Source organism: Tasmannia lanceolata, unplaced genomic scaffold (genome assembly GCF_043159265.1).
Source record: "Tasmannia lanceolata isolate RefF3 unplaced genomic scaffold, GAP_Taslan_0.1 ptg000003l, whole genome shotgun sequence".
Classification (NCBI taxonomy): Eukaryota; Viridiplantae; Streptophyta; class Magnoliopsida; order Canellales; family Winteraceae; genus Tasmannia; species Tasmannia lanceolata.
Genome location: NW_027518680.1, coordinates 39,289,684 through 39,302,000, shown reverse-complemented (window position 1 = coordinate 39,302,000; position 12,317 = coordinate 39,289,684). Strand labels below are relative to the sequence as shown.

Sequence of the window (12,317 nt, the reverse complement as noted above, 5' to 3'; positions counted from 1 at the left end):
AGGAAGAGAGATTTTGAGGGTTTTCAGTTTGTTTACAATCACTTGCAAATCATGAACTTGTGCAAGAATAGGCTTACCATCAATCATAGCAAAATCATCATAATTGGCTATAAGAAATTTATTTGTACCTTCTTCTTCAGCCCTATATTTGAATTCCAGCGCATCCCAGATTTCTCTAGGAGACTTGACATCAGTGAAAAGATCATAGAGACGATCATTTAGAGTGTTGAGAATGTGTCCTCGGCACAACAATTCATCTTCGTCACGTTTCTTCTTTTCTTTGTTGATGCGATCCACTTCTGCAGGGGACAGATTTTCTCCTTCAACGATTGGCTGCAAACCAGGATCCAAAACGTAGATGATCTTCAAGGCAGTCAGGAGAAACTTCATCTTATCTTGCCAACGACTGAAGTTGTTGCCATCAAATTTGTCCACTTTCATCACTTTGATTGATTCCGACTCCATTAGAACAAAAATAAAGCCTTCAAATCATTAGAAGATATTGCAGTCGAAATAAGAAATAAACAAAACCTAGACTTTGAGGCACGTTGATCACTTTCTTTAAGGCTTTATTTGTCCCCACTCGATCTTGAGTTTGCTTAAGGGTTGCAAACAAATTGCCTCCAGGATACAACAAAGTCTTTGAGAATTTTCAGAAAGTAAATCTGATAACTCTCCAACGAATTCTCTATGAAATAGTATAAGTATGGCTGTAAGAGTTATAAGAAAGAAAGAGAGAGATAGATAATCAGTGTCTATGAAAACCCACTAATTTTAAGTATTTATAGATTATGAATAGTTGCTTCCAAGAGTTAGAAAACAATTAGAAAAAGACACCCTTTCATTTAAATCCTAACAGTCATATTTGTTAGTTTATAACCCCTTTCATTTAAATCCTAGCAGTCATATATGTTACTTTATAACTGTCAAAACTGATTTTTTAAATTCAAAATAAAAGAGTGTCTTTTACAGAAAAATAATTCCGAAAATAATAATTAAAAGTAATGGGCTTACATTGTAATTCAACATTCTTTTTGCAAACAAAATTCAACAAGTACCTCTTTTGTTTGATGAAATGCCTCTGTTATGAGGTAAAAGTCCTTTCTGGCATGATGTATGAGAGGGTGAACTCAAAACTAGTCTATTGTGGGCTTTTTTCTATTCTACTACTTTTAGTTATATTATTTTTAGATTGAATTCCATTCGAGTGGCTTTCATGGATTGGTGATGGTTTTTGTAGGCTTTAGATGGAAAGGCCTCAACATGCCCTTTTTGCACTTCACACGATTTGGCAAACAAAGGCAATTTAAGGGTCCCAACTAGGGTACCCTCTTCTGTTCGATGAAATGCCTCTGTTATGAGACAAGGTTTTTGAATTGTCTATTAAAAAAAAAAGCTTTCTGGCGTGTAGTTTGGGGGGAAATGCTTCTGCATTTTGGCTTAGTAGGCTGTTTGATGTAATTGGAGTTATGCAACTAGGGTCCCAACTAGGGTCCCCTCTTCTGTTTAATGTAATTGGAGTTATGCAATTTATGGCTTAGTAGGCTGTTTCCAGAGAAAAAAATTGATTATTAGGAGCAGTCCTTTTTGTTTATTTTTCCTGTTATGGATTTTAATTTTATGGGGTTTGTAAGGTTCTGTGATTGAGAACTAATATGACATTGTTGAGCTTGTGTTTCAAAATGGCTCCCTAATGATTATATGCCCTTTTAGATCTATATGATTCGACTGAGAGTTGGCTTCTAACCCCGTTCCAATTGACATGTATCATTTTTACCAACATCACATGAGCAGCAAAATGCCGATAACCAAGATGGAAATGAGTAAGATTTAGAGAGTTAGACACTTGCTTTCTAGATGAAGGTGCCATTTCTCTCCGCCCATTGTCACTATTTTTAGAAACTGAAGAAAAAAGAACATAAGCCAAAACTCAGGAAAAAAATCATTTAGAAGAAAGTTTAAATCATGAGTCCTTGGATTATGGGTGTTTTTCTCACTGCCCATTGTCATTTAAAAAAGTTTACATCATTTACAATAAAGTTTAAATCATCATTTAAAAAAAAATCATTTAGAAGGTGCCATTTCTCACTGCCCATTGTCACTAACTTTGTTTTTTGTTTTTGCAGACCCACTATCGATCCTTCATTTGGTGTGATCAATACCGGTTGTACTTGCATTTGCTGCCTGTTAGGCTTCACTCTGATTATGGCAGCTGTGATTCTTTGGTTTTTGAAGCTGTAATATCGGATGGTAGGCATTGCTAGGATGTTATTTTGCATCTTGACATCACTATGTAGTATTTGTGATGTGTGGTATTTTAAAAACAAACTATTTTAATTGTTATTGGCTATAGAAGACGGGGATATGTAATGGTCTTTTGATAGAACTTGTGCTGCCTTTTCAATTGTTATTGTCAATATGCTATGTACCAAGTAATTATGAGCGTGGCCATGCTCTCAGATCATTGACACTGAATGCATAGTCTATATGATGTTTAGAATTTGCAAGTAGCAGTGTCATATGAAGAGATTGTTCTCCAACTGCACCACTGCAATTGTCAATCCGAAAACTTTCGCAGATCACTTTTGTAAGAGAGAACAGCATCTCAGATGAATTCTCAGATGAATTCTAATTCATTTGTCCAACATAAATGCCCAAGGCAGCCCCCATCATAAACAACAGTGCAGGAATTTTGAAGGTCATTTGGGTGGTAAGAGCATATATGGGAGAATTAATTTATGGAGTTTTTGAACTCGGTAGTTGAACTAGCTGTTCTACTTGTACCTTTGGACGCCCATAATTTTCTTTGGAGAAATATGGATAAACATCTTATAACAACTCTTCTTTTTAAACTTTTCTAAATTGGGTGGAAGGGATCGGGATTGTTGGACCAATTCATCAATGGTAGCTAGATGACTCCCTTTTTTTAATGGTACTCAACGGGAACACTAAATGGAATCGTAGGGTGTTGAATCATATTCCCATTTACAAGTGCTGTATATTATGATCTGTTCCTCTTCTTTTATGGGCCCAAAGAAAATCTCTTTTCTGTATGGAGGATGAGCATTTTTTACTCTTGAATCACTCTCAATCGCTCTTGGATTTCTTGCATTTTTCATCTCTTGCATTTTTCGTTGTTTGTTTGGGTGTTGGCTTGACCATCTATACCAGTGTACTTAATGTCAGCCCTTGAATAAAGTTTATGTCTGTTAATTATCAGAACCATTGGCCATTTTTAGGAAATGGCTTTCAAAGTCTTCCCTTAGTCTTTCGGGACCAATATTAATGACACCAACCAAAGATTAAATGATAGAAAGACCACTAGGCAGGAAATCTCTTCATGCCCGGCTTCATATTTTTGAAGGTTTTGACGTTTGATGTATCAAACAAGGTGTGGCTGTTCAAGAGGACTTACACCATTAAGAATGTTCAGTTAATGAAGCCGTTTTACATTTGCTTAAAGACATGTTTAAGTATTTACTGTACGGACAACACTATAGGATGATCCAAACCGTCCATACGATAGCCCATAGCTTTTTTTTGGGCACAACTTACTTATGTTATGGCCCGTAACATGGACGGTTTGGATCATCCTATACTGTGTCCACACAGCTTATTTTGTATGCTTACACCATACAAAATCTTGTGTTATGCTATCAACGAAAATTTAGTTACAGAACTGAATTCTTGATCAAGTAAATCCAGTTCCACACAAGTAAATCCAATTCCACACAAGTATACGAGTGATGAGTCCTCAGTTGAGGCTTTTTTCCCACTAATGTGAATAATCTCAGAGGTCTGCACCATTCATGCCACTTTAAACCCCAAATCTGCACCATTCATGATTAAAATTACACAATTTTTGAAGGAAAAAAAAAAAGATAAAAAACAAAGAGAAGATCAAAAACCATATCAGAAACACCAAATTTCTGATCTTCCTAACAAAATTTATAACATCTTTTGAGAAAAAAGTATGGATTCTCAAAAAATAGTGTTTGCAGAAAATCTTTTTTTTTTTTTTGCAAAAAACATAACAGAATTCATAACATTTTTTGAGAATTCATAACTAACTCTTTATTTTTTTTTGCAAAAAAATCATGAATGGTTTTTTATGTTCCTGCAATCCATAATTTTTTGCAAAAAAATTAGGGTTTTTTCCTTTTTTTGGCAAGAACAGAAACCCTAATTTTTGCAAGAACAAAAAATTAGGGTTTCCTTCTTAAACTAATAACAGAAACCCTAATCTTTTTTGCAAAACCCAAAATTCCAGCACCATTCATGCCACTTTAAACCCCAAATCTGCATCATTCATGATTTTTGGCAAAAAAAAAAAGAGAAAAAGAGAAATAAGTGAAGAACGCACTAACCTTTGAGAAGATCGTTCATCGAGGTTGAGGTTTCGGCCTCTCTCCGTCGAGCTTTTTCATCCGACGGATCGTGGAAGGTGGCGGATCGTGGAAGCTTTTTCTTTACAAACCAGTCCAAGAGAAAGAGAGAGAAGAGGCAGGGATTTAGAGTTTACAAATGTTTTCTCGAGGGGACGCACCCTCGATAACGCAGAAACTCTCTCTTCTTTTTTTTCCAACCGGGCCCATTAAATTAACCAACGAGGGTGTTTCACTCTCTTCAACTGCATGGAGGCTTCGTGCAGTTGACCGCACTCTCTCTCTCTCTCTCTCTCTCTCTCTCTCTCTCTCTCTCTCTCTCTCTATATATATATATATATATATATATATATATATATATATATATATATATATAGAGAAAACATTTCCTACACACTTGTGTAGGTAAGTTACCTACACACTAGCTTAAAATACAGTGGGGGCCCACATTGTTTGGGTGATCCAAACCATTCATTTGAATGGTCCTCACATAGATAGGGTGTCCACAAAAAATCAGATCCATAGGATCATCCCAACCATTCAAACTATGGAGGCAAAAAATGGACTAATTTGTGAAGGTTTATACACGTCCATTTTACCTCCACAAATCGTAGGGTTGGGATGATCCTATGGATCTGATTTTTTGTGGACACCCTATCTCTATGAGGACCATTCAAATGAATGGTTTGGATCACCCAAACAATGTGGGCCCCCACTGTATTTTAAGCTAGTGTGTAGGTAACTTACCTACACAAGTGTGTAGGAAATGTTTTCTCATATATATATATATATATATATATACTAGTAAAAAATCCCGTGCGATGCACGGGCCGACAAAGAACTGTACGGACCACATCATAGGTTGACCCAAACCGTCCATGTGATGGAAGAAAACATAAATAGGTTGTGCCCCAAAAATCATTTCCATAGGCTGCTCCTAGCCCTCCAATCTATAGAGGTTTCCATAATATGTTGTTCCTCTTAAATCGGATGGTTAAGATCACCCTATAGGTTTTTTATTAAAAAAGCATAAAGGAGAAATTATGTGGCTTTAATGGGTGCCTTTGTTAAAAAGCATAAAGGAGGGGGTAGGATTGAAAATATGTGGGTTAAATGGGTGCCTTTGTTAAAAAAAGTCAAAAAAAGTGATGTGTAATTCTCATAGAATTTACAAATAATTCAAAAAATCCTTTCCTTTTCTCAACGAAGAAAAATTAAATGAATAATAAAAAGATGCCTAACATGATTTAAAAAGTATAGCATAAATTGCTGATATATTTGATTACTCATGTGTAAAGTGTAGTCTCAGTTTCGAACTATTGGATATGCGGGTTCAAAAGGCAAGAGAGAGAATTGAAATGATAAGTTGGATTAATTTAATCGGTCAGAAACTACATTGGAATAACCTATACTGAAGTAGTGTATCTCAACACTAAAGGAGAGAAGGAAACCATATCCAATTGGTGAAACTAAGAATAAAGAATTTACTAAAACACAAAGATACTGCAAGATGAAACCATTAGCAGTGTAATTATCTTCCTCACTTTTCCATCTGAAGCTAATTAAAGTGCCTACTTGCTTCCAAGTGCCATCTCCTCTGCATGTGCCGGATTGTGATCAAACTAATAGATGTTCATTGAATATAACAACTTCGGCAACATCTTCATTAGTGATTCCTTGGAAAACATCAACAGAGACCTGGCCATCAAATTATAATGTTAAATAGTCTTCACAAAAGTATGGTAGAAACAGTGAAAATATAAATAAATTAAGTCCATGTACTCGCAATTATGTCGGGGAGAAGGAAAAGTGATGAGATTTTTTTTACAAAAATAAAATATTAGCGATGAGATATGACCTTAATAATCATATCAGGGAAGTGCTGTAATTATATTGAATGAGATATGTATATGATACAGGACCACAGGTCCAACTGAAGCATTTATGTAAAATAGACCAGGGTAAGTACCAAACAAAGCCTTCACAAAGACACATCACATTGATTGCCTGATCTGCAACGGTAGTTGGTACCAAACAAAACTCAATCCCCTAGTCAAATAAGAAGAAAAAGAAACTTGGTAGCTTCATTTGAGGGAGGATTCTGCAGCCAGCATGCCACATTTCTATGGCATGCATAAGAACTTGATTAAAATTGATGTTGAACCCCCAAGCATTTATGAGAAATAAAGGTCAAATTAAGAAATGGAAGCTATCTTTTGATCACAACATGTACTAAGATAAAATTTCGTAGTAAGTTGCCAGGGTAAGAAAGAGTTTGTACTGCTTAAAACTAAAAGGTTATTCATGTAATAGATGACTGGATATTATATGATTGCATAAACTTAGTACAAAGCTTCAATTTGCAATTTAATGTAGTAAGAAATAGAAAATGGCAATCAGACAAAGACCAACTACAAATTTGTCGAAAGAAAAATCAATTGTATCTATCAGCACAGAGCTAGCAACACTGTGTAGGGAACGTAAATAAGAAAAGAATTTGGAGATGCCAAAAGTATATGACAATCACCCACAATATTTCTACATCGACATTGGTCACTGATGCGGACACCTCAAGTATATGGTGCTGATCTTTTATTACAATAAGAAAGTAGTAATCTTGCGGTAACTTGATAGAAACATTTCCAATAATTTGAAGTAGCTCTCTTGTTTCTGCAAATAGGAATGGGCTGAAGAGGAAAGTAACATTTGTATTTTTAAATTTTTTAAGCTGTAGAAATTCATATAATGAGAAAGCATGTGTGACGACGGAAAAAGATTCAGTATAATTGAAAAGCCCGATAGGTCGATAAAAAAACAAAGACATACTTTGCATGTAGACATGTAAAAGTGGCCTAAATTTTAAGAAGCAAACCATAAAAAAACAGGGAGAGATTACTTCCTTGTTACTTTGGTAAAATAAATAGAAATAAAGAAACAATTTGCAAATAGACATGTAAAACAAACAATTGAAAGATAAGAAATTTTTGGAAAAGAAAATCATTTACAAATGGTATTCATGCCCTTCCTGAACTCCAGGAGTATAAGATTTTCAGATTAAAGAAATTAAACCCGTGACTCATTTGCAAAAAATACAAAACATAAATATATGCCTAGCAACCAAAGTATGACTAACCCAAATAAAATTTCCACATGACGAAGCAGATGGGGGTGTGCAAAGATTATGGAATATTTAGAGGGATATCATTATAAATTGAAGGTCCCTCTAATTAAAACATGAACTGATGTGGTACAAACCCAAGATCACGCTAATTCTAATAGAGTGAACTTTGTATATAGGAAATCGTACGTGATGGGTAGTTTTATTTTCTTACTGTGAGCATTCAAATGGCACAAAGCCAATAGAAGGTTAAGCCAGACCATAGGGATAGAATTGAGTACCTCAAACATTTGACATCCTTAACCAGCAAGAGTAATCAAAGCCAAACACCAAGAAAGACTTAGCATAGCTAAATACGTTCCATATGCCTGAAAAAAAAATCAAGAGTACACTTTCCATATCCCGCTATTGACCAGATCAACTTGTTTGGACTCGACAAAACCCACTCTACTCGTAGTAATCTATGACCAGCCTTTGAAAATCGAGTATATAAAATGTGTATTTGAAAAGGTTCCGGGTATTTTATCAATAACAGCCTATCAAAATAGCTCTCAAACGACAAAAATCATCGATGATGGAGGTGTTGGTACTGTCCATCAAGAACACTACCTGATGGAGGTGTTGGTACAGTCTAAAATCTAAATGGAACGTATGGGAGAGGAGCAATCACATCAGTGAAGTCAGAGAAAAAGAAGAGTGGCAGTTGGATGAAATAAAAAAGAAAATCAAAATTGAGATACTTCTCACTTGCATACCCAGAATGTGAGAAATGTCTCACAGCATAAGTAAAAACCAAAACCCAGTTTGTCAATTTTGGATGGGACATGGGCAATTTTAGTTCAAAGAACACTAAATTTATAGCATCCAATGGTGAAGCAAATGAGTATTTGAACTTGCACATTGAATGGTGAAGCAAATGGTTTTTGGAACTTAGTTCAGTTTCAGAAGAGTGCATTACTGTTTATACATTCACGCAAAGACATTATCATGGAACAACTCTTAATATCAGTTACGTAAAGATGCTCTTCCCATGGTGATCAATAACAGGCCTAATAAAAGATAAGATGCAATATACCAAACTAACTTGAACCAAGAAGATTCAGTAAGGAAAGAAGACTCAAAACACAAATCATTCCACATTTCAAACTTCAAACTTCAAACCAACAACTGTTTGTTGTTTAAAAAAGGAAGAACATTTACATTATCGGATTTTCTAAAAAAAAATATCATCCACTACCAAATCAATTCTGAAACACCCCTATTTATGGTTATGAATTACAATCTGAAAAAAAAAATACGGTTTGAGTCAAGTGAGAAGAAGAAGTTTAAGGACATCCAAGTTTACTAAGTGCATAAAGTGAATCCATTCCCCTCCTCTTTATTTTATTAGAAGGAGAAAGGAAAATAAAAAAAGGTTGTAATTCAAAAATGAAAGAAAGGAAAACAATTTTTTTACCTAATGCATGAATATGTGACTCGTGGATCAAATTGATGCAAAAAATTGCTCTTAATCTGTAGGGTAATTTATAACTTCAATTCATCTTGATGTCAAATATAAAAGGCCGCACGTCAGAATCAAAACAGCCTGTGTAAAAAGTACGGGAAAACAAAGAAAATCAGCCCAAGAAACCCAAATGAATAATCTGCTGAACTTTGTTCTGTTGCCGATGAAACCAAATAATTAAGTGGACGGAAAAGTAAAACGAATCTGATGTCTTGGCAAAATAAGTTAGTTAATTCCCATGACAAAGTGCAACAATAAACCAAAAATGGCCGTAATCCATTCTAATAAAATTAAAGAAGTGAAAACTCCAAATGAAACCCGCAAAGATAACTAAGAATAATAAATCTAAAAGCAAACAAAAAATGACCCTAATCCATTTAGACCATGGAACCTTGGAATAACACAGAAGAAGAACCGCATCATTAATTCAAACCATTAGGGTTCAAGAAAGAGAAAGCACCATGCTACATTATCTCAGGGAAGTACAAATTGAACCATCAAATCATGGACTGAACAAAACAGAGTGCAAAGAGCATAAATAAATAAATAAATTGTTGATGTCCCAAAATAAATTGTTGATGATCAAAAACAAATAATTATTCTAATATGAAGTACTAAACATGTATATTATATACCTAAAGGCCTGCCATTCGAATTTTCCATCAATATAGAAGTGTTTAGATGCTTATCCTCTTTAATAACATCTATACCAAGGACAATTGCTCCCTGGTTAAGCGCATATCTATAAATCCTTAAGGTTGATTATAACTGAAGAAACACTCATTCAAAACAAAATATAAGAGAATTGGAGCATGCATCCATATAGACTATCCATGGAAAGATAGTAAGTGGAATCTATGTTCATAAGCCATAGAGCTAGTCTTAGTGTATATTGGAGAGCATTTCTTCGAAAAGAATGATTCTATGAAATGCATAAAACATTTTTCTGAAACAAAAAAATTAACTGCATAAAACCTATTGGTTAAAGCACTGATTTTTGAAGAGTACCTGAAAATCAAAATTATAATACTCATCAAGATTTTAAACTTTCTTGGAAGCATGTATGCATGTATATATATGTTTATATCCCCAAGAACATATGATTGAAAAGAAAATGGGAATTCTCACATACCCATTTTGTAGAAATAGAAAACAAATCTCTCTTTTGTGCTATGTGTTTGGTGGGATGGTGGAACAATAGTATTTTCCTTCTCTGAAAATGATTTGAAGAAACATATTGTTTCCTAAATGATCTGAATCAGTAGTCGTCTCTTTAAACTGTTAAATCTAACATGGACAACTTAAACAACCAATCCTTAAGTAAACCACCTTATTATGATTGTGCAAAGCATATCTAGATGTCTGTACAAAGCAAAAGCAATTGAAATTCAACATCCAAGGTACAACATTGACTTCAATTAATTCGCATTACAAATGGAAGACAAATTTTAAGAAACACAATTGAAATAATGAAGAAAACAGAGTGAGAGAGTACCTTTTTATTCTTTGACATTATGAATGAAAGTAACATGTTGTCGACTTTTTTATTTATTTAAATGAATAACAAAAGTCTATTGCTAAAGAAAAAAGAAACCAAATGGGATTTAATAAATGTGGATGAAACTCAAATTGTAAATAGAAAAAACAAAATAAACCAGCTAAAATGTGATTTCCTATAGAAAGCAACCCAGGCTCTAGCATTTAGAAGCACCTTTGTGTAGAAGAACATGAAAACATCACCAATAAAAATTGTCAATGAAAAGTGCAAATCATCTTGGAAGGAGAGGTTGCCAAGTAATCTCTGAGGAGTAAAACCCCATTAGCTATACAGGTATAGATATAAAGGATATAAAGGACTGATCCATCCAATGTAAAAAATCAGAGAAAGCATTTGAAGATACCCACAATTTTAGGCTTAGTAACAAACAGTCATCATCAGTGAAAAATAGAGTATTCTCATTATATAAGAATTTCAAGTAAGCCAACATTGCTTACTGATCTCTGTGTACCCCAAAGGTCTTTCATTCTACCGAAGAAGATGATGTTCCTCCCAAATCTATCAAGCACTTGCTCAATTACCTACAAACACAAAAGCCATTCACAAATAGTTCAAACAAATAAATGGAGATTATAAAATGGATAGTAAGAGCCAACAAAATCATGATGAAAGTTCTTGTTCTCAGGAATTTTTCAAGACAGTGTGGAAATTTTCCTTAGGATAAGACAATATGCAACTGTTGAGGAGTTACAACTACTGTAATTGGAGGCATGAGAAACCCCAATCATTCTAGATTAAAGGGAATCTAGAAATTTGTGGATAAAAATGAAAGGAGAAAAAAAGCCAATCATTCCAGATTAAATGAAATCTATGTAGTAAACATTTTAAATTGACTTGTGATAAAACATCTGAACATGAAGGAGCTCAGCCTTTGTAGAGGTAGGGTTTTGGGCCGAAATCCATACTCGTGGCGGTGGCAGGACGAAGAAATCTCATGGGGAAGAGAAATTGGTTTTTAACCTTGAATATAAGAAGGTACAAAAGGGTTAGTGGAAGACCAACTAAAATCAGAGAAATACATAAAAACAAAGAGATTTCTAGGTGAAATTTCTTCTAGGGGTTCCTGCAATGGGAAGATGGAAGATGGGGTTCTGGTTTAGCTCGGAGCAGGGAGATGGAAGATGGAAAATGAAGAGATTGTGAAAAACTGACAGGGTTACCTGAGATGGGAAGGTGGTCAGGGAGGGATTTTCTAGCTGAAATTTCTACTTTTGCGTGAGAGAGCATGAGGTTTTTGATCGAAGGAGAAAGACCGACACGGGAGGAAGAGAGCAGATCAGTGGACACGCGGAAAAGAATACACGTGGATGGAGTGGAACTACCCTACGTGTTAAATCCACAGAGTTTTCAAATAATTCAAAAATTCTTATCGTTTCTCTTTTCACGTGGTAAAGAAGGAAATTAGAATTTGTTGGAGGTTTCAACCGGAAAGAAGTCCAAAAAAAGAGGCTGGGGGAGTAAGGGACGACGACACGTAGCGGGGGAACAGTAAAAAATCCTTCCGGCTTACTACAGTAGATATAGAAGTGTGCAAGGCTCGATGTTTTGTCTATGGGATTGTCCTTGGAAAAGATCCATCTTCATCTTTTTAGGGCTCTCGAATCTGGATTTTGCAAAAATGGATTTTCAAAGGGACTTTGTTGAAGTGGGTTTTCACTTTCTCTAGTGTATTTCAACATGATATTTTCTAAAAATAATTTTTATATTAAAATAGTTTAGAAAAATTATTCTACTATTGAATCTTGTTGACAA

General features: G+C 34.7%; 2 long non-coding RNA genes across 2 annotated transcripts; both read right to left on the bottom strand.

Moving 5' to 3' along the window:
* Positions 1 to 3,666: 3,666 nt before the first annotated feature.
* On the bottom strand, positions 3,667 to 4,689 carry LOC143862284 (uncharacterized). Its single transcript, XR_013240246.1, has 2 exons — positions 4,368 to 4,689; positions 3,667 to 3,830 (listed from the first exon to the last, which is right to left on the bottom strand). It is a non-coding gene; the product is annotated as an uncharacterized LOC143862284 (long non-coding RNA).
* A 1,046-nt stretch (positions 4,690 to 5,735) lies between these two features.
* LOC143854475 (uncharacterized) lies at positions 5,736 to 11,878 on the bottom strand. The gene is made up of 3 exons (XR_013237526.1): positions 11,726 to 11,878; positions 11,003 to 11,086; positions 5,736 to 6,083 (listed from the first exon to the last, which is right to left on the bottom strand). It is a non-coding gene; the product is annotated as an uncharacterized LOC143854475 (long non-coding RNA).
* Positions 11,879 to 12,317: the final 439 nt, after the last annotated feature.